The sequence below is a fragment of the Tachypleus tridentatus genome, chromosome 1, assembly GCF_004210375.1.
Source record: "Tachypleus tridentatus isolate NWPU-2018 chromosome 1, ASM421037v1, whole genome shotgun sequence".
Taxonomy (NCBI): Eukaryota; Metazoa; Arthropoda; class Merostomata; order Xiphosura; family Limulidae; genus Tachypleus; species Tachypleus tridentatus.
This window is the reverse complement of record NC_134825.1, coordinates 24,828,661-24,852,342: the sequence shown is the minus strand read 5'-3', so window position 1 is coordinate 24,852,342 and position 23,682 is coordinate 24,828,661. Positions and strand designations below refer to the sequence as shown.

The 23,682-nt window shown below is 31.8% G+C and overlaps 1 long non-coding RNA gene across 1 annotated transcript in view; it reads right to left on the bottom strand.

Annotated features, from left to right (window-relative positions):
• Window positions 1–2,275: 2,275 nt before the first annotated feature.
• The window catches only part of LOC143244606 (uncharacterized), a 35,946-nt gene continuing 14,539 nt past the window's right edge, over window positions 2,276–23,682 (bottom strand). The window contains exons 2-3 of the long non-coding RNA XR_013025234.1: window positions 2,642–2,738; window positions 2,276–2,318 (exon numbers count right to left, since the gene is read on the bottom strand). This is a non-coding gene — a long non-coding RNA (uncharacterized LOC143244606). The remainder of the gene's footprint in view (window positions 2,319–2,641; window positions 2,739–23,682) is intronic.

Genomic DNA, 23,682 nt, shown 5'->3' with positions numbered 1-23,682 from the left:
TGCTAAATTAGGGACGGCTAGCACAGATGCCCTCGAGTAGCTTTGTTCTTTATTAAAATAAAATATAATATGATACATTTTGTTCCGCGTTTCCAATAAATGTGTGAAAATTTAAATGCCCTTGAAAGGAGCAATATCATCCAATACTTAAAATTATACTTTGACTTTATACAATATTTTACATCGTCAACAATACGTTTATTATACAATAACAGTTTTACTGATGTGTGCCAAAATAATTTGTACATATTTTTAAAAGGCGGATTTTTACATATCCATAATCACGATTATTTCTAATATTATTATATTAAATATAATATGATACATTTTGTTCCGCGTTTCCAATAAAGGTGTGAAAATTTAAATGCCCTTGAAAGGAGCAATATTATCCAATACTTAAAATTATACTTTGACTTTATACAATATTTTACATCGTCAACAATACGTTTATTATACAATAACAGTTTTACTGATGTGTGCCAAAATAATTTGTACATATTTTTAAAAGGCGGATTTTTACATATCCATAATCACGATTATTTCTACACGAATTTAATTACAATACAGCAACATTATTTGTACAAACTATCAACGTCCAGATTTAATTATGTTAAAATTCTTTATTTATAATTAATATTAAATTATTCACTAACTGTATCTGTCCGTTTGTCAATTTCAAACGTACAAAAAAATGTGAAAGTAAGGGACGAATTAATTTTTAACCATTTAATGAATTAGTATTAAGCATCCTTTCAGGATTCTTTAAGTAACTAATTATCAACATGATGAGACATGTATTGTATGAGTAATGGCCGCTTGTAAGACCGTCACAAACATCCTTCTATCTTATGACAACATTTGGACTCGTCATCTTTCACGACATCTTCCTTCCCTCGGTAGAGAGTACGTTTGAAGTGTCAAACCTAACACTGTTAAGCAAATGATACAAATTTAAACAATTTCATACACACTTTCTCCACTATAACAAATTTATTAAAACTATTATACACACCAAAATACCAAAACTCTTACTGTGAATGAGGAAAAGCAACGACTGTATTGAAGCACCGAAAATTACTTTGGCATGATGGATTAACTCGTGTTCCATCGGATTTTTCTGAACATGTGCGTTAATTCCTAGAGCACATTTAACTATAACGTCCATAGTTATGGCCTGGAATAGCTTATATACGTCTAGATAATTTTCTTGTCTAGAATATTCCTCAATATTTTTTAATAAATCATTTATAGATTCATCCATAGTTTGTGCCATCTGGGGAACGAAAAGAGAAAGTTATATTTATAAATAAAATAATTTAAAATACTGCGCAATATGGATATATGTTGTAAATAAATATACGTGAATGTACATCTTATTCTCATCTGTGGGTTGAAGAAAAAAGCATTACATATCAAATTATATATTTTCGTTAAATATCGAAGTGTGAGATGGAATATTCTATGAGCAAGATCAGTAAAAATTAAGTGAAAAATATGTAATATTATTTACTGTAAGACGGATTTATGAATCCTTCAAAAATATTCAAATAAATATTTGGTAAAATATATTTCGTTTTACATTTGCATAGGCCCGGCATGGCCTAGTGCGTAAGGCGTGCGACTCGTAATCCGAGGGTCGCGGGTTCGCGCCCGAGTCGCGCTAAACATGCTCGCCCTCCCAGCCGTGGGGGTGTATAATGTGACGGTCAATCCCACTATTCGTTGGTAAAAGAGTAGCCCAAGAGTTGGCGGTGGGTGGTGATGACTAGCTGCCTTCCCTCTAGTCTTACACTGCTAAATTAGGGACGGCTAGCACAGATAGCCCTCGAGTAGCTTTGTGCGAAATTCCCAAACAAACAAACAAACAAATTTACATTTGCGTGAATACTTTCTTTTTTTTACAAATATATTGTTTCTAATCTTTGTTTTTTCGACAGAATAAATAGAAATATTCGCGTTTTTGATATGATTGTAATGTTAACAAGTGATTAAAAGGTTCTTTTGTAGAATAACGGTTGTAACCTTTGTTGCTCAAAAGAGTTGTTCTTTGTTCGAATTAAAAACAAAGTGGTTTATGTGGCTTGTTAAACTGCTTGATATATTTAAAAATATGCTCTGGATAACGAAATTAGGACAATATTACTCGATGTCTCGTATATATTCAGAAACTTTGATTTACTTCGAGGTTAGATGACGAAAACAAGTATATATGATATAAATACAAACTTATTTCGTATCAGTATATAATAATTATGTATCACTTACATAAAAACATTTCCATGTTGATCTATCCAATTTTAAAGACAAGAAAGGGGTCCCTGTATTTATAGATATAAGATATCAATTGTTACTTTTCATATTATTGCGGTTAATTTATTGTCCAATTGCCTGATTTAGGCGTTTAAACCACACAAACACATCAGAAAACATATATGTTACACTTGTTACTACAACAAATTATGAATTTTTTGCCCAGAATCCTCTTGCATAGATTATTTCAATAAACATTTAAACAAAATTCATTAACACACATATCCAGAGACGAAGAGAACTACAAGACTGTAATGTTTTCAAAGTGAAAGATAAAAATACCAGTTTAAACAACTGAATTATATTTTGAGTAAAGAATATAAAATCTTACCTTCCAGTATATTTCCCACATGTTACCAAACAACAAATTAGGTTTTGGTCCTGGAATTCCTAGCTTGACAAAACTGTTGAAATGTTTTCTCCTTCTTCTAATGTTTAGAAAATAAAAAGTTAGAGTTAACAACATTCTTCAACCAAATTACACATCTAGAAGTAAACAGCATCCTTCAACCAAAGAATACATTCATAAGGTAACAAGATACTTCAACCAAAGTATGCATTCATAAGTTAACAACATCCTTCAACCACTTTTTATGTTACTAAGAAAGTTCAAACTTTGAACCCTCATAATGACAGTTTGTTTACCCCGATCTCTGAACTCCCTCTGGGCCAGGGAAAACAGAATGATGGTTATCTTAACATCTAATACTCAAAATTTATGGCGTGAAACAACTTTCTCAATAAGGTAAGAAAACGTTAATATGATATGAAAACTTTTAAAGATTTTTGTTTTCTGAAGAGTATATATGTACGTCTGTTATAATAATATCTCGAGAGATAAATACCTTTATTAACTCAACAGTCTAGTAGTGAGAGACCATCGCTATATTATAGAATGTTTGTTTGTAAATAAAACCATCCTTATTTGATATTATAATCTGTATCTAGTCCTTTTAGTTCAGTTTGTATAGAGTGTGATAACGTATTCTTTTACAGAAATAATTTAATTCAGTACATTGGTTTTGTAATATAAGTATGTCTTCAATCCAAATATTTATGTACAATAGTTCTGCATTCAGTATACGTGCAAGGGTGTGGAAATGACAAATATATTTTAATTGTTGTCGTCAGTAAAAATTAAGTATCGTGTGATCAACTGTGTCGTATTGCTTTGGTATCGAAAATAATGTTGTAGCTGTACACGGATATGGAGGTCAGCATAACACTTAGTTTTCACCTGTTTTATGTGTAGCAACTCGGACACAAATATTATTATATGTTTTATATAAGTATTACACGTTAGTTTGCTTCTTTATATCACACATTGAAAGTAATTTCAGACTATCCACGAAGGGTTATTTTGACTTTCTGTAATACATATTGAAACTAATTTTATGTAATCCATCAGAAAGTTTAACTATTTTGTAATGGATGTTGAAATTAACATAAAACAACATGAGAAAACTAAATTTCCCTTTATTTTATAATATATTATAAGCTGCAATATAAAATGTTAATGGTGGAGTTTGTTTTCAGAAATATCTCATTGCCCCCCACTAGTACAGCGGTATGTCTTCGTATTTACAACGCTAAAATCAGGGGTTCGTTTCCTTTCGGTGAGCTCAGCAAATACCCCGAATTGGCTTTACTGTAAGAAAAGACACGCAAAAAAAAACACACAGAAATATCTCATTAACAAACAGCAACTTGTTGATATGGCTGTACCTTCAGAAAGATTCCACACACAAATCAGTACTGTCTGACAATAGAGTTCTAGAGCTAGCTTTGTATGAAGTGTACATACTTTAATGCTGACATGGCCAGGTGGATTAGGGTGTTATACTCGTAAACTGAGGTTCACGCGTTTGAATCCCGTCACACCAAACATACTAGCCCTTGACGCCGTGGGGGCGTTATAATGTTACGGTCAATTTCACTATTTGTTGGTAAAAGAGTAGCCCAAGAATTATCGGTGGGTAGTGATATCTACCTGCCTTCCCTCTAGGAAACCTTAGGGTTAAAGATTTGCACTTTCTTAGTAACATAAAAAATCTTCACAAGTATATTGGAACATGAGATACAAAACTGTCTTATTTGCTAAAGATTAGAAGAAGGAGAAAGCATTTCAACAGATTTATCAAGCTGGGAATACAAGGACCTAAACCTAATTTGTTATTTGGAAACACGTGAGAACTGAAGGTGTGATTTGTTGTCCATTAATTAAAATTAATTCATATGTTTAAACAAATAATTTTAATTTCTCACGAAGAAGACATTACAGTCTTGTAGTACTCTCTGTGTCTGGAAAAGTGTATAATTATTTTTGTTTAAAAGTTTTATGTTTTTATCTATTTAATGGATTTTAAACATAAAACTCACTTAATTAAATTAATTAACAATATTGCTTCCATTAATTAAGAGTTTCGTAAGGCTAAGGAGTAAATAAGATATTATTAAATAAACATCCTCTCAAGGTAGCTGGGAAATAGTTTCGGTCATAGAAAGATTAAAGAAACTCTACACTTACACTCGCCAGAACCTGACTAATATTAACGTATTTCTTCTTTAACCTCGTTTTAACAATGTGTTTAATAAAGATATATCAGTTAGACGGTGGGAGCGTCTATATCTAGACGTATATTCAAATAAATATTGAGAAAAATATATTTCGTTCTACATTTGCGTATATACTTTCTTTTTTTTTTACAAATATATTGTTTCTATTCTTTGTTTTGTCGGGTTTCAGGTGTGGGGGCGTATAATGTGATGATCAATCCCACTATTCGTTGGTAAAAAAGTAGCCCAAGAGTTGTCGGTGGATGATGATGACTATCTGCCTTCCCTCTTGTCTTACACTGCTAATTTAGGGACGACTAGCGCAGATAGCCCTCGAGTGGCTTTGTGCGAAATTCAAAAACAAACAAACAAAGAGAACATTATTCCAATAGGGAAAGAAGGTTATAAAAACTACTGATGTGAAGGAACAGAACATGATTCCAATATGGAACGAAGGTCATAAAAACTACTGATGGGAAGCAAAGGAACACGTTTCCAATAGGGAACGAAGGTTATAAAAACTACTGATGTGAAGAAACGGAACACGTTTCCAATAGGGAACGAAGGTTATAAAAATGGAGATACAAAACTCTTTACCAACAAGAAAAATCTAATCAATCACCGTATAAGCACTAATGTTCAGCTTGTAATCACGATAATCCAGTCACAGTAAACTCACACTTCAACATGATGTTGTTTATATGGAAACATGGTCTAATATGAAGCATCTATATAGACATGCTGCCAAACTGTTAATTTATTCATCAGATTAAAGTGTGTTCTAAATGTAACTTGCAACAAAATTTATGTTACTGAAAAGCTCAACAAAACTTTATGTTCAAGAAATGATTTAAACATTTGAAATGTTGCATTAAACTTATTGAAACAATAGGTGTATCAAGCTTTCATTAGGTGTGGGCTTCACATTCTTTAAAATACCTTACTTTTATGAGATTATTTCTTCTTAAAGGTTCCTTCATAATATTTAAGGTGACTGATATTTTCATGTAATGTAAAGTATACCATCTGACGAATATTATCTTTTATAAAACTAAAAATATTTTATCAAGTACATTATTGGAAATATAACTAAATATTTCTTGATGTTGTAAAGGTTATTTACTTTAGGTTTATCTGACGTATCAAAGGACAATAATATCGTGTCCTCCAAATTTCTCTCTAACATACCACTGGTCAATATTTTTGGCCTACGAACTTTTTCTATGATGTAGGAAAGGTTAATTGCCAATGTTTCAGCTCAAATAACATAACATCTGGATTATAATATTTGTTTGCTAAGAGATGTAGTCTGTTGTATTTATATAAGAGTAACAAATAACACGTAAAAATACACGTATAATCCCATACATAGCATTGCATTCAATTATTAGCACATATGGTTATATATTTAATGAGCTATCTTAGAGCTTCTGCACGATAAAAAAGGAAACATAAGTTACCATTTGCCTCGCTTATATCTCGATAGTCAATATTTCGGTTACCATACCAACGCATGCAAGGTGATAATTGTGATTCACTCTCTCCTTCGACATTATATAACATATAACTGTATGCCAGATTCAGCCAACGTAATAATTATGATGTTATCTTTACACAATGAATTTTAATAAAGATTTATAATTGCATAATTCATATTATTTGTGGAAGAAAGGACAACAGTTCACTGTACATGGGAATGCCATGTAGGTGAAAATTATACTGAATATCCTTATTTTCATATAAACAAGTCATATCAGATGAAATTCTTACATAATTATCTCGTAAATTAAGAATCACAAAGTCCTTTCCGTATAAAAGTATATTAGAAACCTCCGTAATAACTTACAGTTACAATAACCAAATCTAGGCATCACAACTTATACCATTAGAAATAACACTTTAACTTCGTGAGTGAAATAAACAGAGACAAATATAGTTTCTATTTTATTATCAGTATCCAGCTCGAATGGATTATCATGGTTTAAATAACACTTTAACTTAGTGATTTAAATCCATGATCACAATTTTCAGTTCATTAAAAATGTATTTCTTTTTTAGTCAGTGCCCAAAATGATCCAGAAATCCTTAATAAATTGTATGTTATCCTATAATTATAAAACCTAGGAGACTACAGATCTATCATTTATAAATCCTACCAACCTCTGACAGCTGTTTTGATGTCAGTAACTAACCATCTCTCAACGTGCTGTGGTTTGATTGCCTTAGTGAGTGAAATTCTAGTACTTGGACTTACTTGACCCACTTTTCTCTCAGCCGACATGCCTTATGTTAACTGTCAAAAGAGAAGATATACAACATTTCACAAACCTTAAACATCTTAAATTTAAACAATAAATGACTTAACAACACATGGAAACATATTTACCATCTCTCAACATGCTCTAATTTGTATGATTGGTGAATTTTGTTTGTTTGTTTGTTTTGAAATTTCGTGCATAGCTACTCGAGGGCTATCTGCGCTAGCCGTCCCTAATTTAGCAGTGTAAGACTAGGGGGAATGCAACTAGTTATCACCACCCACCGCCAACTCTTAGACTGCTCTGTTACCAACGAATAGTGGGGTTGGCCGTCACATTATAACTTCCTTACGGCTTAAAAGGCAAGCATGTTTGGGGCGATAGGGATTCGAACCCGCGATCCTCGGATTACCAATCGAACGCCTTAATACAATTGGCCATGCCGGGCCATGATTGGTTAATTATTGACATCAAAAGGGTTAAATAAGTTTCTATTTGTTGTTTGTTCATTTATTGTTTAATTTTAAGAATGTTTATGGTCTGTGAATTAAGCACAAAGCTATACAGTGGGCAATCTGAGCTCTTTCCTCACCACGGGTATCGAAACTCGGTTTCTAGCAGTATGAGTCCACAGACATACTCCTGTTCCACTAGGGGCTTGTATGATTGGTCAGCAAAAATGAGTATATTGAAATAATATATTTTACTAGCTGATGCACTGTGATAGTTACCTGCCCCTTATATTTGAGAACATGTCTTTATGTTCTTCAACAGAACGGAAACCAAACAAAAACGAATTAAGTATACAATCGTGTAATTTTTAGTTTAATTGTCTGTTTAACACACATTGCTTTAAAATAATCAAAACAATAAATGTTATGGTAACAATAAAGCACTTTTCTTTGACACATCAAATGTTAGTTAAATCACACTTAGTGTAAAAATATGAAAACCAAAGTAAATAAATATTACAAATATATTTATTTACCAATCATGTACCTATAAAACAAAATCCTGATAGGCCTCACTTTAATAGCAAACAAATCACTGTAATAGAGGAAACATTCCACTTGTTGGTAACAGATAGGAGATTGGAAATGTAGATCAGAGTGTCTAACAGATTTCACAAATGTTATAAAAATTACTTCTCCAGTCAATTTTTACATTTAAGACTATTCATAATGATCAAAAATCTGTTCGTCACAAAACCTAAAAGTTCATGCATATTCATAATTAATAAATTCAGTGTTCATAATTCTGATATGTAACAAAACCACCATCATCCTGATATCCTCCTTTAAAATCTGCTTAAATGTTAAAGATCAATCAGCGTTTCCATTTTAACTATGAATTTTGCTGTTCGTATTTAGGAGAATGTGGTCACATAATTTTATCTGTTATTCAAACTCCACAATATACTAATGTAGGTATTTTTAGTGTTTAAACTGCACACAAAAGTACACCAGACAGATAAAGCAACAAATAAGGTTATAATTCCCGTGTTCATCTCAAAATATCAACAAAAATATTCACAAGTTTCTTATTCCACAGTCAGTATTACGTATCAAGACATAAATGTTTAATTTTAATTTATATAAAAAATTATTTAATTGTTTAGTATTTTGTATTATAGATTTGTTCAACACTAATTTTATGCACCTTGTTTACTTTTTGTAAAGCTTCTATAGGTCTCTTCCTTTTTTTCTTTATTCTGATAAAATTCTCTGTCACTTAGCATGCTGTCATCCAGTTATGGCTTAGACCTTGCTGTTTAGCTTTTAGTTAAAAAAAATCAAATTTCTTCTTTTATAATGGAGACTCCTTTTCATCAACATCCCATGAGCTTATTGCAGGTTACATACAAAGCCATAATAAAATCTGAGAACTATTGTTTAAACTCACTTAAACTTAATGCTTCCCCCATATCTGAAGGTAACCCAATCCAAAAACTAACCTTTAAAAACAAAATTGTCTTAGCTGAAGATTACTCCAGCTCTTCTGTGAGTTTATATTTGTATTCGTTAGTCTTATCACTACATCAACACTACCCATCTTCTTAACAATCTTGAGGAACTCAATGAAAGTGCCTTTAAACACGAACAGTTTCACGAATCGTAGACTGTCATGGTATGACAACTTTTCCACTTCAATTACGATTTTGTAAACTGTTTCCCAAAATTCAATGTTCTTCCTAAGATAACAAGTAAAAGATTGAACACAATGCACCATATATGGCCAAACTAGTAGACCTATACAATGAAATTTTAACCTCTTTGGACATGTATTCAATATTTCTACAGATACAACCTAAAATCCTATTTGCACTACCTTTAGAACTGCCTAATACTGTGTAAAATGATCTCATTCTGTTGTAATTTTAAAACAGCTGCAACATCTTTGGGTTTGTAAATTGTATGTGTTTCATATAAAGTCTTTTATTTTCTGGAACACCTTTTTGCTCATCTGTGTGTTAGCATCATCACTCAATTCAGCATGCACTCTCCATTGCGAGTTGACCACAAGTTCTAAATGGCTACCCGTAAGAGATATTTCTATTGTGAAAGAAGTGACAATAACACAAAGAATATGACGACCACAGTTAACTAGACCATTCAGAAAGGAATACATTGAATTTTGTCTTTGTCTCAAGACAAGTAATCCTGGTAAAAAACATATTGTCTGTAGTCTTGGCAAAAAACCACGGTCTCTTTAGTCTCTGACAGTTGGAATAATGCTATTTGTGCCACTGACAAATTCCCTTTTCATAAGGACAACTGACCTGAAGATAAGTAAATGTTACGTAAAGGAAAATTTATGGGTAGGTAAGTCAGTAGCACTGGCAATAACATATTGTTTAGATAACTTGTAAGACCGACTGATCATATATATATATTTATATCACGACATTGTTAAGGTTATTCCTGTCGAAATTTTAAAGAGTTCCAAAATTTCTAGTGGCATCTCACAAACTGTAATGCCCTTGCAGTTGTTGTAAACTTTTGTTTGTTTTAGTAATTGTAGTACAATCTCTACAGATTGAAAGTCGAGGTCTCTAACCTTCTGGCCATATAAGCCAAACTAGTATTTTATAACATTATCACTGTAAATAACATCTTGTAACTGTAAAGTGATATTTCTTTTGAGACACTTAGAGAAAACAAGAACTCAGATTTCATAACTGTCTTCATTATCTGAGTGTTCTACAACAGCTACGATATAATTGCAATGTGTATTGCGCTAATCTTGTGTATTAAAATTATGTTATGTTAATATGATGTCAAACGAGATAAAGTAAACATCTTTAGGAGGTTAATTTTGATTTTCGGGAACCTTGATGTATTAATGGTCTGACTCTAATTTGTGTTTAAACAGACAAAGTTTTACATCAATAAATCGTTGGGCACAACCCGAATATTATTTATCCTAGAAATGATGCACAGATGGTCTTGTTGCTGGCTTGTACCTAGAATAACAAAATTGCACAAACTTTGTTACCTGCCCGTTGAGTTATTGTTGTAAAACCTATTATTTCATCTTCATTGTGCATCAATACCTGATGATAATGAAAGCGTGTCAAAACGTTGTACAATAGTTACTTGTAATAAGTGTTCTTTTCTGATCCATATTCGAGCCGTCTGCTAATTTTAACTAGAAAACGTAATGACATAAATTCCATAATTCGTGGAAGACAAATAAAAGTTTTCTTTGCTATAAACTTTAAAGAATACGTAATGGTCATTTTTGCTTTCAGTTGTTGTAAATCTACATTCACAGTTTGTACGTTTCCTTCGGTATATTTATATCATTTAGTTTTGATAATTAATTATTAATTTTCCAGTGTTTATGGTCTAAAATATATTATTTGATCATAATGGTTTTCATGAGGGAATATGTCTGTAATAATAATTTGTTCACTTTCACTCTTCTGTAATTCAACATAAAATTACCTCAACAACATAGATACATTTTAAGTCTTTAAACTTATAGAATTACCTCTACAACACAGATACATCTTAAGTCCTTAAACTGATAGAATTACCTCAACAACATAGATACATCTTAAGTCCTTAAACTTATAGTTGACTGATCTATAATTTTCCTGAGACGAGAGAGGATTGTTGTTTATTATTAAGTAAAAAGCTACACAAATACTTGTCTGTGGTACATTGAAAACTAAATTTTTGCAACTATCTATCTCAAATTACAGTACTATGCAAAAGTGTTAGGACAGACAAGAGAATATTTTTCATTCTTTTCACTCCATGGGTGTAATGTCATTTGAGAAAATAAATTTTAATACTGTGACAATGTATCACTGATCTCTGATGAGTGAACCGGAGTGAGAATACATACCGTTCTTTAGAACTCCAATATACGTGTACTAAGGATTCTGCTTCAATGAAGATAGTGATCAAATTTAGAATCTGATATAGCCGTCTTAACTATATAGAAAGAAGCTAGCAATGAGCTAGTATATTCTAGAATAAATCAATTTTAAACGCACTACAGATAAACTTTGATATAAACAGTTTTTAACAATATGCATATTAAGTTTTGTTGTTATTTTACAGCTCAAAATATATAAGATATTAATTTCTCTTTCAGGCACTTATAAGTAGACACTTTCCACAAATTAATTTTATACATAAGTAAACTATTTATCGATATTTTACATACAATATAGAATTATTTCTAAGTATAGCAGAGAGTTCATATAAATGCTTTACGTGATACCAGTTCGACTTTCCAACAAACTACTGCAGAATTGAAATGCTTCCTTAACACTGTCAAGCACACTCTAGACTGTGAGACAGAAACAGGTAAATTTGACAATAAGATAGGAATAGGTAGAACATCTAAACTCAATAATACTGATGTTAAGTATCTTTATGCAGCCTTCAGGACAGAAGGAATACTACCACTGATCTCAAGCATCAGATTTAGAGCCATGTACCAAATGACAAACAAGTGTCAAATTCTACAGCATCAGGAAGACTCAACAAGAATGGAATATACGATCATGTAGCAGATTAAACATTTACTTAAATCCATGAAAATTGTCAACAGACTGAAATTTGCTTAAAAGTATTAAAACTGGACTGTTGATGTTGTGAAAGGGAATTATGGATGAATGAATCCAAATTTGAAATATTCTGTTTAAATCCCAGGTTGCACCTGTAGAAGAAAGGTGAAAGATACTTACCACAATGCATAGAAGCTTGATGGAGGTAGTATGGTTGTTTCGGACGGTTTTTCTCCTGAGGAGACAGGATATATTTACAAAACAGATAGAGTAATGGACCACGATAAATACCGTAAAATACTAGTACGTTATGGTACACCCTGTGGTTTGCGGTTTAATGATAAAGAATTCTTATACTTTTCCGTACTAGAATGTCAAACAGCTTAAAATTTGGTTAAGCTGTAATTTAAATTTAGAAGTTAAATAAATGTCGACATGTATTTACATTATGATACTTGCGAAAAAGATTGATACACACAGTTTTCTTTCTTAACATTAATATATTTTAATATACAAACAATAATACAATTTACAATAACAGTTATTAGAAATAATGATCCACGTACAACCGTTTTGTAAACTTAATAACATTATAGAGCTTTATATCTGGTCTGAAGCTTCATTGATGTCTCACTGAGGATTCACGATGAGCGAGTTAATTTCGAGTCGACACCGAGTTAACTAGCTCTACCTTCTTCGCTAATCACACGTTTAGTTTTTCACCGCTGAAATAATAATGTTCAATATGAATCTGCAGAAGTTAAACGGCTTAAATGGTTGAAATCTATAAATGTTCCTTGTCAAATATCTGGAGTTCCTGATTAATAAGGGGTAACCACAATTATAGCTTCTAGAGTTTATAATATATCATCTGTAGCAAACTAACAACATATACTGTCTCTTGGCACGTCGTGTAGATTACATTTATAGGCGTGAGGAGTGTTTCTCGAAATTGCTATTTACGCAGCAGTGTAAATAATAAACCATTACTTACGTAAATAGATAAGATGTTGATTCTTGCACTCGAGAATCTTCTACAACTTTAGTAAATGAAGAAGAATTTCACAACACAGGTTTAACAGTATATGCTATACACAATTCTCAATATGTGTATTATCTTTGAAAACATCGATATTGAAATAGATATATGAGAGTAAATCCGTCACACAACCCAAAAGACTCATCGAAATTACTTAGCTAACAAAAGAAGCTACTACAGTCATTCAAACCCAATTTTAACCCAATTGTGCAGATCTGGGTTTTGATACATCAAAACTTAACAAATCAATAGTTTCTTCCAATGATATTTTATCGGGGTGTATTAGAGACGTTTGTATTAAAATATACATTATTTAACAACTTTTCAGATCAGAGAAACCTACATTGTTTAACAACTTCTCGGATTAAAAGAATCTGTATAATTTATCATCTTTTCAGGTTAGAGTGTTTTACATTGTTTATCGTTTCTTTAGATTAGAGAAACCTACATTGAAGAAATATTACCGATGGATAACTGTTGTTGTCTTTTGAATTAAGCACAAAGCTACACAATGGGCTATCTGTGCTCTTCTTACCACGTGTATCGAAACCTGGTCATTAGCGTTGTAAGTCCGCAGACACACCGCTGAGCAAGTGTAGGGGGGCCAGATAGATTCCATTATTATTCAATAAAATCAAGCTTGAGATGTTATTTTTATGAGACATAATTTATCTAGCACGTAACGTAAAAAGGTGTTGATGTGTCTTTCAAGCACTTATAAGCAGATATTTCAGGTTTCAGATAGTATGTAGGAACTGAAGTTGTTTATTCTTAAGACGACTCAAAAATGAATGTTTAGCAACTGTTTACAACTGGGATTTTCTCAAATTGCAATGGTGTGTTAGACGAGTCTTCATATTCAAAATGTTGGTCATTAAGAAATGTGTCTTTGTTCCATTATTCAGACCCCTAGCCACATAAAGAAAAACTGTATAAATGAGATTTTGACCTTTTTTGAGTTGCTTCATGTGGAACCCTAGGGCACCTTTCCTGTAGCAACTACTCTAGAATTGAAAAAACTTGAGATCAAACATCTATGTAATAATTTAGACTAGAGTATTTAAAACCCAAAACCAATGTAATATATGTTTTTTATGATATTTGTTACTGCCCGATACTACAGTGGATAATAATGTAAAGGAAACAAACCTTAGGAGTAAAAAGTAAAATTAAGCAAAAGAAATTTTGAAATAATTTTATTAAAATGAACTTATTTGATCCAGTGAAGTGAAAATATGTGTATGGAAATAAGAAAGGAAAATGCTATTTTAAGTTCAGAGTATCAAATTGAGTTACAGTAATGGAAGGCTTGCAACATATTGCGATATTATGTAGACTAAGAGATTGGACTATGTGTAACCAGTGAAAACAGATGCATAGCAAAAATTAGAGTAAATATAGATTAGAAAGAAGATATAGTCAACAGAAAATATAGATTAAAAAGAAGGGAATTCGTCAACAGAAAATAGAGACTAAAGATAAGTGGATTAGTCAATAGAAAATACGGATAAGAGAGAAGTGAGTTAGTTAACAGATAATTAGAGACATAGATTAGAGAGAACGGATTTAGTCAACAGAAAATATAGATGAGAGGGAAGTGAGTTACTCAATAGCAAATACAGATCAGAGGAGAAGATAGTTTGTTAACACAAAATATAAATTAAAGGGAAGGAAGTTAGTCAACAGAAAATGCATATCAAAGGGAAGGTAGTTATTAAATAGAAAATACAGATTAGAGAGAAGGACGCAAGACAACACAAAATACAAATGAGAGTGGAGTTACTCAAAAGAAAATACAGATTAGGGAAAAGTGAGTTAGTCAATAGAAAGTATAGATTAAAGAGAAGGAATTTAGTCAACAGAATATATAGATTAGAGAGGAATGTATTAGCCAACAAAAAATATAGATCAGAGGGAAGACTGTTAGCCAAAAGAAAATATATATCAGACGTAAGTGAGTCAGTCAACAGGAAATGTACATTAGAGGGAAGTGTTGTTGTTGTTTTGAATTAAACACAAGACTATACAATGGACTATCTGTGCTCTGCCCACCAAGGGTATCGAAACCCGGTTTTTGTCGTTGTAAGTCCGCGGACATTCCTCTGAGCTACTGGGAGAGAAAGGGCCGTAGTTATTCAACAAAAACTACAGATTAAAGGAAAGTGACTTAGAAAATACAGATCAGAGACAAAGTGAGTTAGCGAAAGAAAATAATTTGAAATGCATGGTTATAAGTTACTAAAAAGGAACTGAGAAGTCGAGAGAGGGAAAATAGTGTCTCTATATGTAAATATGTATGAGTTATATCCTGTTGAAGTTGAAAATATTATCACAAGTAATAGCAGAAAGACTGAAACCATTTGGGTATCTATAAGTGGAAATTAAAGGCAAAATCTCTGAGCATGAATTTGTTACAGATACCAGATGAACCTGATGGAACTATTGAGAAACTTTACAGTGAGATTTAGATTTCAGCTGTTAATGAAGCCGTAATTATGGGTGATTTCAATTTCAAACATGTCCACTGGGAAATGCTAGAGTCAAACCATGAGGAAGAAAGTTTTCTACGAACTGTTCAAAGTGGATTTCACCGTAAAATTGTTCAAAAGACGAACTAGGAGTAATCATATTTTAGATTTATTGGTAACTTTTAATACATGGTTCGAGAACGTAAAAATTGGGGTAACACCAAGGTACATTCCTGTATTGGATTTGCTGTTTCTCTGCATACGGAAATCAGGATTAAAGATATTTTGGTCCCAAATTTAAAAAAATATAAATCAATGTTGGAGTGATGCAACAAGAATTATCTGTTGTAATATGGTCAGCTGACTTAACTGAAGACAGCGAACAGATGTGAATTTTTTAAAGAAACATTTTTTAAATATTTAACAGAAATATATTCCATACAAACATTTTTTTTAATATTCAATAGAAATATATTTCATATAAACATTTTTTAAATATTCAATAGAAATATATTCCATACAAACATTTTAATATTCGACAGTAATATATTCCATAAAAGCATTTTTTATATTCAACAAAAATTCATTCTATACAAACATTTTTTTAAAAAATTGAACAGCGATATATTCCATACAAACATTTTTTTAAATATTGAAGAGAAATATATTACATACAAAAAATTCTTAATATTCAATTGAATTATATTCCATACAAACATTTTTTTATTATTCAACGGATATATATTTCATACAAAAAATGGTAGCTGCAAATAAAAAACATACAAAACATAGAAATAAAAAAAATTACATATATAAGTAGTTTAAGGTAACTAACTGGTTGTTGTTGTTTTCAATTACGCACAAAGATACACAATTGGCTATCTGTGCTCTTCCTACAACTGAGATCGAAAACCGGTTTTTAGCCTTGTAATTCCGCAGATATACTGCTGAGCCTCTGGAGGAAAAGTTAATTTGTATTATAGAAGGTTTCGAATAATAAAAGATCAAATAAATTGGCGAAACAGGAACTTACAACACCTAAAGTGATGTATGAAATTATTTGGCTAATAACATAAGACACAATATTAAGAATGTTTTTAAAAAAAGTGTATCAAGAATAAATACAGTGGATAGAACCTTTGAGGGGCGATAAAAGAGGCTTTTATCTGATGTCTATAAAATGGCTTGGTGATTTAATTCCAGCTTTTATTAATGAAGACTTAAGCAGTATTCCTCATATTGAAAAACTGATGAATGAAAACGAAGTTGAATAAGACAGTTGCATAAATTTTAAGCTTACTAGAAAACATTTGAGAGTTTAAAGAATGTTTAGACTTCTCGTCGAGGTAATATTTCTCCGCGGGTTTGAAAGGAGATCAAGGATTATATATGTGAACCACTTGCCAAAATTTTCCTCAGTCCTTTAATACTGGACGTGTGCCAACTATTGAAAATTAGCTAATGCAAGTACTCTCTTCAAAAAGGTGTTCCATGAATTATAGGCTTATTAGTCTTGCGACAGTTTACACTTTCATCAGACAGCCAAAATATTTTCAATAAGGAAAAATATTTCCTTATAAATCTCTGATATGTTTTCAAAAGTTACTGCATATGTAGACGAGATTAAAGGTGTGGATTTGGTGCATCTAAATTTTCTTAAGCATTTGATAAAGTGTCACATAGAACTTATCTCTGTAAATGTGACGGATAAGTTAACTAAATGGATAAAAGAGTGGCTTAACTGAAGAAAGCAGAGGGTTGTTGCAAGTGGTGTATCTCAGCGTACAGTTTTCTAACCATTGTTTTTTTGATTTACATTAATTACAAAGATGAGGGAACAATTAATAAGTTATTTAAATGTGATGATGATATCAAGGTTTTACGTGTTGCTGGCTGTGAAGAGAATGTTGCTGTGTTAGAAACCAAGTTAGGTCATTTAATGAGTTCCACAAATAAATGGCGGATGGCTTTCATTATAATAATTGGAAGACTTTGTATGTGGGGTATCATGATTGAATAATTATATTTGTTGGAGAATAACCTCAACTGTATTATTAAAGAAAGGATTGTGGGGTAATGACTGTTATTTCTTGAAGCCATCCAAGAAGTGTGATTTTGCTGCTGGTAGGGCAAATAGGATTTTAAATTATATTTACAGAAATATTGAATACAAGTGTAAAAATGTGTATGATTTAGTTGTATAGGTCGTTGGTTAGATCATACATGAAGAATTGTGTTCAGTCCAAGGCTTCTTATTATATGAAAGACTCAGAATTATTGGAAAAGGTTCAGAGAAGGGTAATTGAAATGGTACTTGGAGTGGAGTGGTTAACATAGGAAGAAAGATTAAGATACTTAAATTGTTTTCTCTTCGAAAAATAAAGATAAATAGGGCCTGATTGAAGTGTTAGATAGATTTAGACAAGGTATAGGACGTCTTCAACTGAGACAACTTTATTTTCAAACATTGTTGTTTTGTCGTTTTGAATTAAGCACAAAGCTACTCAATGGGCTACCTGTGTCTTTTCAACACGGGTATCGAAACCCGGTTTTTAGCCATATAAGTCCGCAGACATACCGCTGAACCACTGGGGGTGCCTATTTTTCAAATAGACTGTTTCGCTTATGTTTGACTTCACTGTATTTAAAATAACAATATTTATCATTCACTTGATGTATTTCTCAAAATAAAACTTTGAGATAAACCTCTGTCTGACGTCAAGACTGTTGCTTGTTAGGAAGTACAAAGGTCACTCATGTGGTCACTTATACAAACAGTGCAAGCACTGATGTTGAGATAGATGTCGTCATCATCTCTGGTGGCATTATTGTATGGCTCCACTTCGATGAACTATGGTGGCTCGTGTATCAACACTCTCTCTGTCTTCAATCTTTAATAGCAGAAAGCCCTCTGACGATACTTCCTGGAACTATGACGTCATTTTCATCTGATGGCTTCATTGTTTGTGGGGTCTATAATTCCATTTTCTCCACCTCTCTTCCCAACATCTAAGCTGGACGTGCATGTAACACCCTCTGGCGACGTGCCGAGAATTAAGTGCCATAACTACTCACACATTTTTATATGCAAAAACGGCTCGTTTGGGTTGAGAAAATATTTTACATAGAAGAGCGAAAAACAATGTCGAAACGTTGTTCGCTCTTCTATGTAAAACATTTTCTCAACCCAAACGAGCCGTTTTTTCATATAAATTTCTCAACAAGTGGGTTTCTCGACATCACTGATTACTCACACATTTCTTCCCAAACAGCTGACACCACAATGTGTTTGGTGTTTTAATAAAATATAACCCCAGAATGCATTTTCGCTTCACAACTATTATTCTCTGAATTATTGAAGTAATATAATAAAGCTATAATTGCAGTATAATACTACTGAAAGTTTTAAGTCTTATTTTTCTAAGTCATTTAGTTTCAAAAATATCTGTTTGTAGAACTTTTATTGATTATGGTACAACGTAATACACATCATTTCTTATTTGAATATTGAATATTGGAAGGTACGAAGTATTTCAAAGAGATAAATGAGACACGCACTATGACAAAAATATACGTGAAAGTGTACCACAAACTCAATATTCAATCCTATTTAAAACATTTTTTACACTGCTTATTGAACATCCAGTTGTGGACTAGATTAAGAAAGGTTATGTTGGTGTTGTAATGCATCATTTCGGAGAATTTCGTGGGACAAAGTTTACAATAACTCCATTTGCATGATTCATAACAGTCACACCGAGTTTTCTGTCAGTTTCTGATAGGAAAAACAACAACAAAAACATTAATATAAACAATTGTAATTTAACTTTAAATCAATTTCTCTGTGTACATTTTGTACGTGAATAGTTAAAAAACAAAAGATATTCTACGGCAGTATTCAGATAATTTGAAATCAAAGGTTTATAAGTGGATTATGCAAAATCAGTTATAAATTATGAGAGTTTTAATGTAATGAAGTCAAAGTTAAGACATATTCATTTGGTTAAACGTTTATACACGATGAATATCATCAAAAAAGTAATTATCTATGTCAAAATTCAAATAAAACATTTTATTTTAAGACATGACCAGTTCTGAAATAAATATTATCCAAGAAGGTTATATCACCTTGACTTTTATATCTATGGAGACGTTGCTTAAAATTAATTATCACTAAAGAGTATATTTACAAGTTTTAAAAGGAAACTTATATATATTTGAACGTAAATTCCAATACGCTAAAAAACGAAGAATGTGTGTACGTATTTCTGATACGAAAGCCATAAAGGGCAATCTGCTCAGTTCACCAAGGGAAATCGAACCGCTGATTTTAGCGTTGTAAATCCGAAGACATACCTCTGTACTAGCGGGGCAAAAAATACATAAACATCAAAGAGTAGAAAAATTTGACAAGCATGCTACATACATGTGAATGTTTGTTTTTTGAATTTCACACAAAGCTACTCGAGAGCTATTTATGCTCGCCGTCCTTAGTTTAGCAGTGTAAGACAAGAGGGAAGGTAGCTAGTCAAAACCACCCACCGACAGCTATTGGGCTACTCTTTTACCAACGAACAATAGGATTGACTGTAAATGTAACATTACATTATAACGCCCCCACGGCTGTAAGGGCGAGCATGTTTAGTGTGACGGGGATTCGAACTCGCGACCCTCATATTACGAGTCGAGTGCCTTAACCACCTGGCCATGAAGTGGCCCCATTATCTGAAAACATCATTATTATTGTCTCAGAAGTCTAAATTTAAAATGAAAGCTGAGTTACAATGTTACAGATTCACAAAATGTAATATGTTGTTTTTAATGGCTGCTTCTATATTTGACACTTGTTAAAACAGTCAATATAGCATTGCAAGAAGAAAATATAGATTACCCACATAAAGTTTATATAAAATTTAAAAGGAACATACACTTTTTCAACAGTATCTTATCATATATACATATATATACGAAGGTGTGTGTTTGGTTGGACGTGATAAATATATATTCTGTTATTGTTACCTTTTTTGTTTTCTCACAAGGCATCAAATAGTATTTCTGAACTATTCTAGATATGGCCATCTTGGCTTCCAGCTGAGCGAATCTCATCCCAATGCAGTTTCTAGGTCCATGTCCAAATGGTTGCCAAGCAAGTGGATGGTGGTCGTTATTATCAACAGAAAACCTGAAATATATTTAAAGTTAAAATTTTGTGGTAAAGTGTTGGTAAAGTTGTTAAAACAATAAAACTGTATAGACACTCGAATAAAGAATATATATATATATAAAGTTGCGTTCGCTCATTTTTAATTATTTTTCTTGTATTTTGAGCAAAATATTCGAAAGCTTACTGAATACTGAATTGATTGTCTAACAGAAGTTTATAAGTTTCCTGTAATAATTTCGTAATTTCTGCACATTTAATTTTTTTATAACTTGAAATAATAAATAGCATAACTTTGCATATTAATAAGCAGGAATTTTAAATAAAATATTTCTACTTACTAGAAAACCATTAGAACTGGGAACCAGCATTTCGCAACTATTTAAGTAGAGTTAGTTAGCCATTTTTTAAAACGAGTTCGATATTTTAATTTTCCATCGTATTGCTATAGATACAAGTTATGGAAGAATGAACGAAATGTTTGTCAGCTGTACAAACTAGTTTATGACAGTTTCTCAACCTTTCGCCAGTTTACTGCTGTCATGGTTATATTTTCGGTTGAAAGACATATTTTAACCCTTTCGAACGAATACTTCTTATAGAACAAAACCAGACAACATTTAAAAATGAAAATATTAAATACTGAAGTGAAGAAAACTGATTCGATGGAATGTTTAGAACAGCAAATGTCTCCAAAAATAAAAATAACCTCAACCGTAAAATGGACACGAAAAAGGACCTTCCGACCAAAAGGGTTTTTCTATAAATATAAGCATATAATCTTCCAGTTTAATAAATTAAAGTATAATTGATATAAACAAATAAAAGAAGTCGATCGAAGGTCGCAAGCTTAATATAAAACTAAAATATTGTTCATCACGCGAATATCGAAGAAACAAGAACAGTGGTAATTATCTTCGGAAATAAACTTGTCAAGTGCCCTCATGTAAATGATGAGGTTGAATAATTAGCACTTACTATTCAAGTAATTTTACCCTATTAACGAGTGTTCACGTGTGTGTTTTTTTTTATAGCAACACCACATTGGGCCATCTGCTGAATCCATCGAACCCCCGATTTTAGCGTAGTAAATCCGTAGACTTACTGTTCTACCAGTGGTGGACTCCTATTAACGAGATTGTCATAGTTATAATCTTACACACCTAAAAGTGTGATTGCATTCAACGCCATTTCTACACTCGAATTTTGAACCTTTCAATAAAAACGTCATCAGGCTGGCAATCAGATATCTCGCATTATTGGAATGCTATTTTGTCTTTATTTTGCACTATTATACTGCGTTACCTATAACTTCAAGAAAAGAATATAGTGCGTTAATAGCTGTAAGATAAAAAAAACCAAGCAAATACAATGTATATATATATTGTAATTACCTTTCTGGATCAAACGTTTCATGGTCTGGTTATTGAGCTGGGTTGTGATGAAGGTGGTAAACAGGAACCTGTACAGTTGTTCCTTTCAGAATTTGAATGGATCCATATGTTATATGTCTATGTGTCTCACGATTAACAAATCTATTAATATAAAATAAACGAATTATTATAGCACAACCGTAATTCACAGACAATAAACCGAAATCCCACTGAGATTCTAGCATGGTAACAGATACATTATTTGTTGTTTTACGTTATTATTTGCTCTATAATTCAACCAAATTGACTACATTTTGATGAAACATGTTTAAAATATTATTTCTTATTCTCTTGCCAAGAATTATCCAGGTCCGTTGATAACAAACGACGTAGGGACACATTTTCGTATTTTTTAGAGCTGAATATGATCAAAGCTGAATAACGTGTATGAACTCTACTGAGTGATCTTCTAGTTCCTTCTGTATTGGTATAATCTTTAGATTTGACCACCTTTGATTTATAGTCACATTGTTTACAACTACTTAGTCAAACTAACGAAGTTTATGACCCTCAGGAACCTCTAGTTGTTTACAGTTTCAATTAACCCAATAAAGGAAAATGAAAGCAGAAAACACCATGTTCTACACATTTTAATGTGTTCCATATAATATAATGTACTAAATCGCTTAGAAATACCCACTATTTTAAATTAACATAAAAATTTAATGTAACAATATCACAATTATCTGCAATTTACCACACACCCATTTTATATGACTTACTATACAATAAGAAGTTTTGACAAACCAAGTTTAAAACAACGGCAAATTTATTACAAAATATAATTTATATCGTGTTTTCTGTGAAATATCATACCAAATTGTGATCAGTTATATTAAGAACTGATGAAAAAATTTATTTGAGTAACAGTTTGTATACATATTATTTGTTCATTGTTGGACAACTTTTCCACTTCAATTATAATGTCAATAGCCGTTTTGTGAACTACTTTCCAAAATTCAATGTTCTTCTTAAGATAATTGTTAAGCATCTTAAGATAAAATGTTACTCTAATGAGGCCATACTAATGACAAACAACACAAGAAAAATGAAATATCTGTAATTATAGAAGATGAAAATATCAACATTTATTGTGATAAATGATAATAAGATGTGACAAAAAGTATGTTTCCTGTTTTTGATTTCCGCGCGTACCTACTCAATGGCTATCTGCGCTAGCTGTCCCTAATTTAGCAGTGTAAGACTAGAGGGAAGGTAGTTTCAGATGAGATGTTCAAAAAATCTAATGATTATCCGTAGAAATAGTACTGATCCAAGTAACACTTTCATTCGTCTAATAAAATCAACTTTTTATATTGAATTTGTAAACAGGACATTTCCATTTTCAACCTTACAATTCTGAAAGATTTTCAGACTAATTCAGTCTTTAGGTACACAAGATTAATTTTCAGACATTTTTAATGATATTGTTTC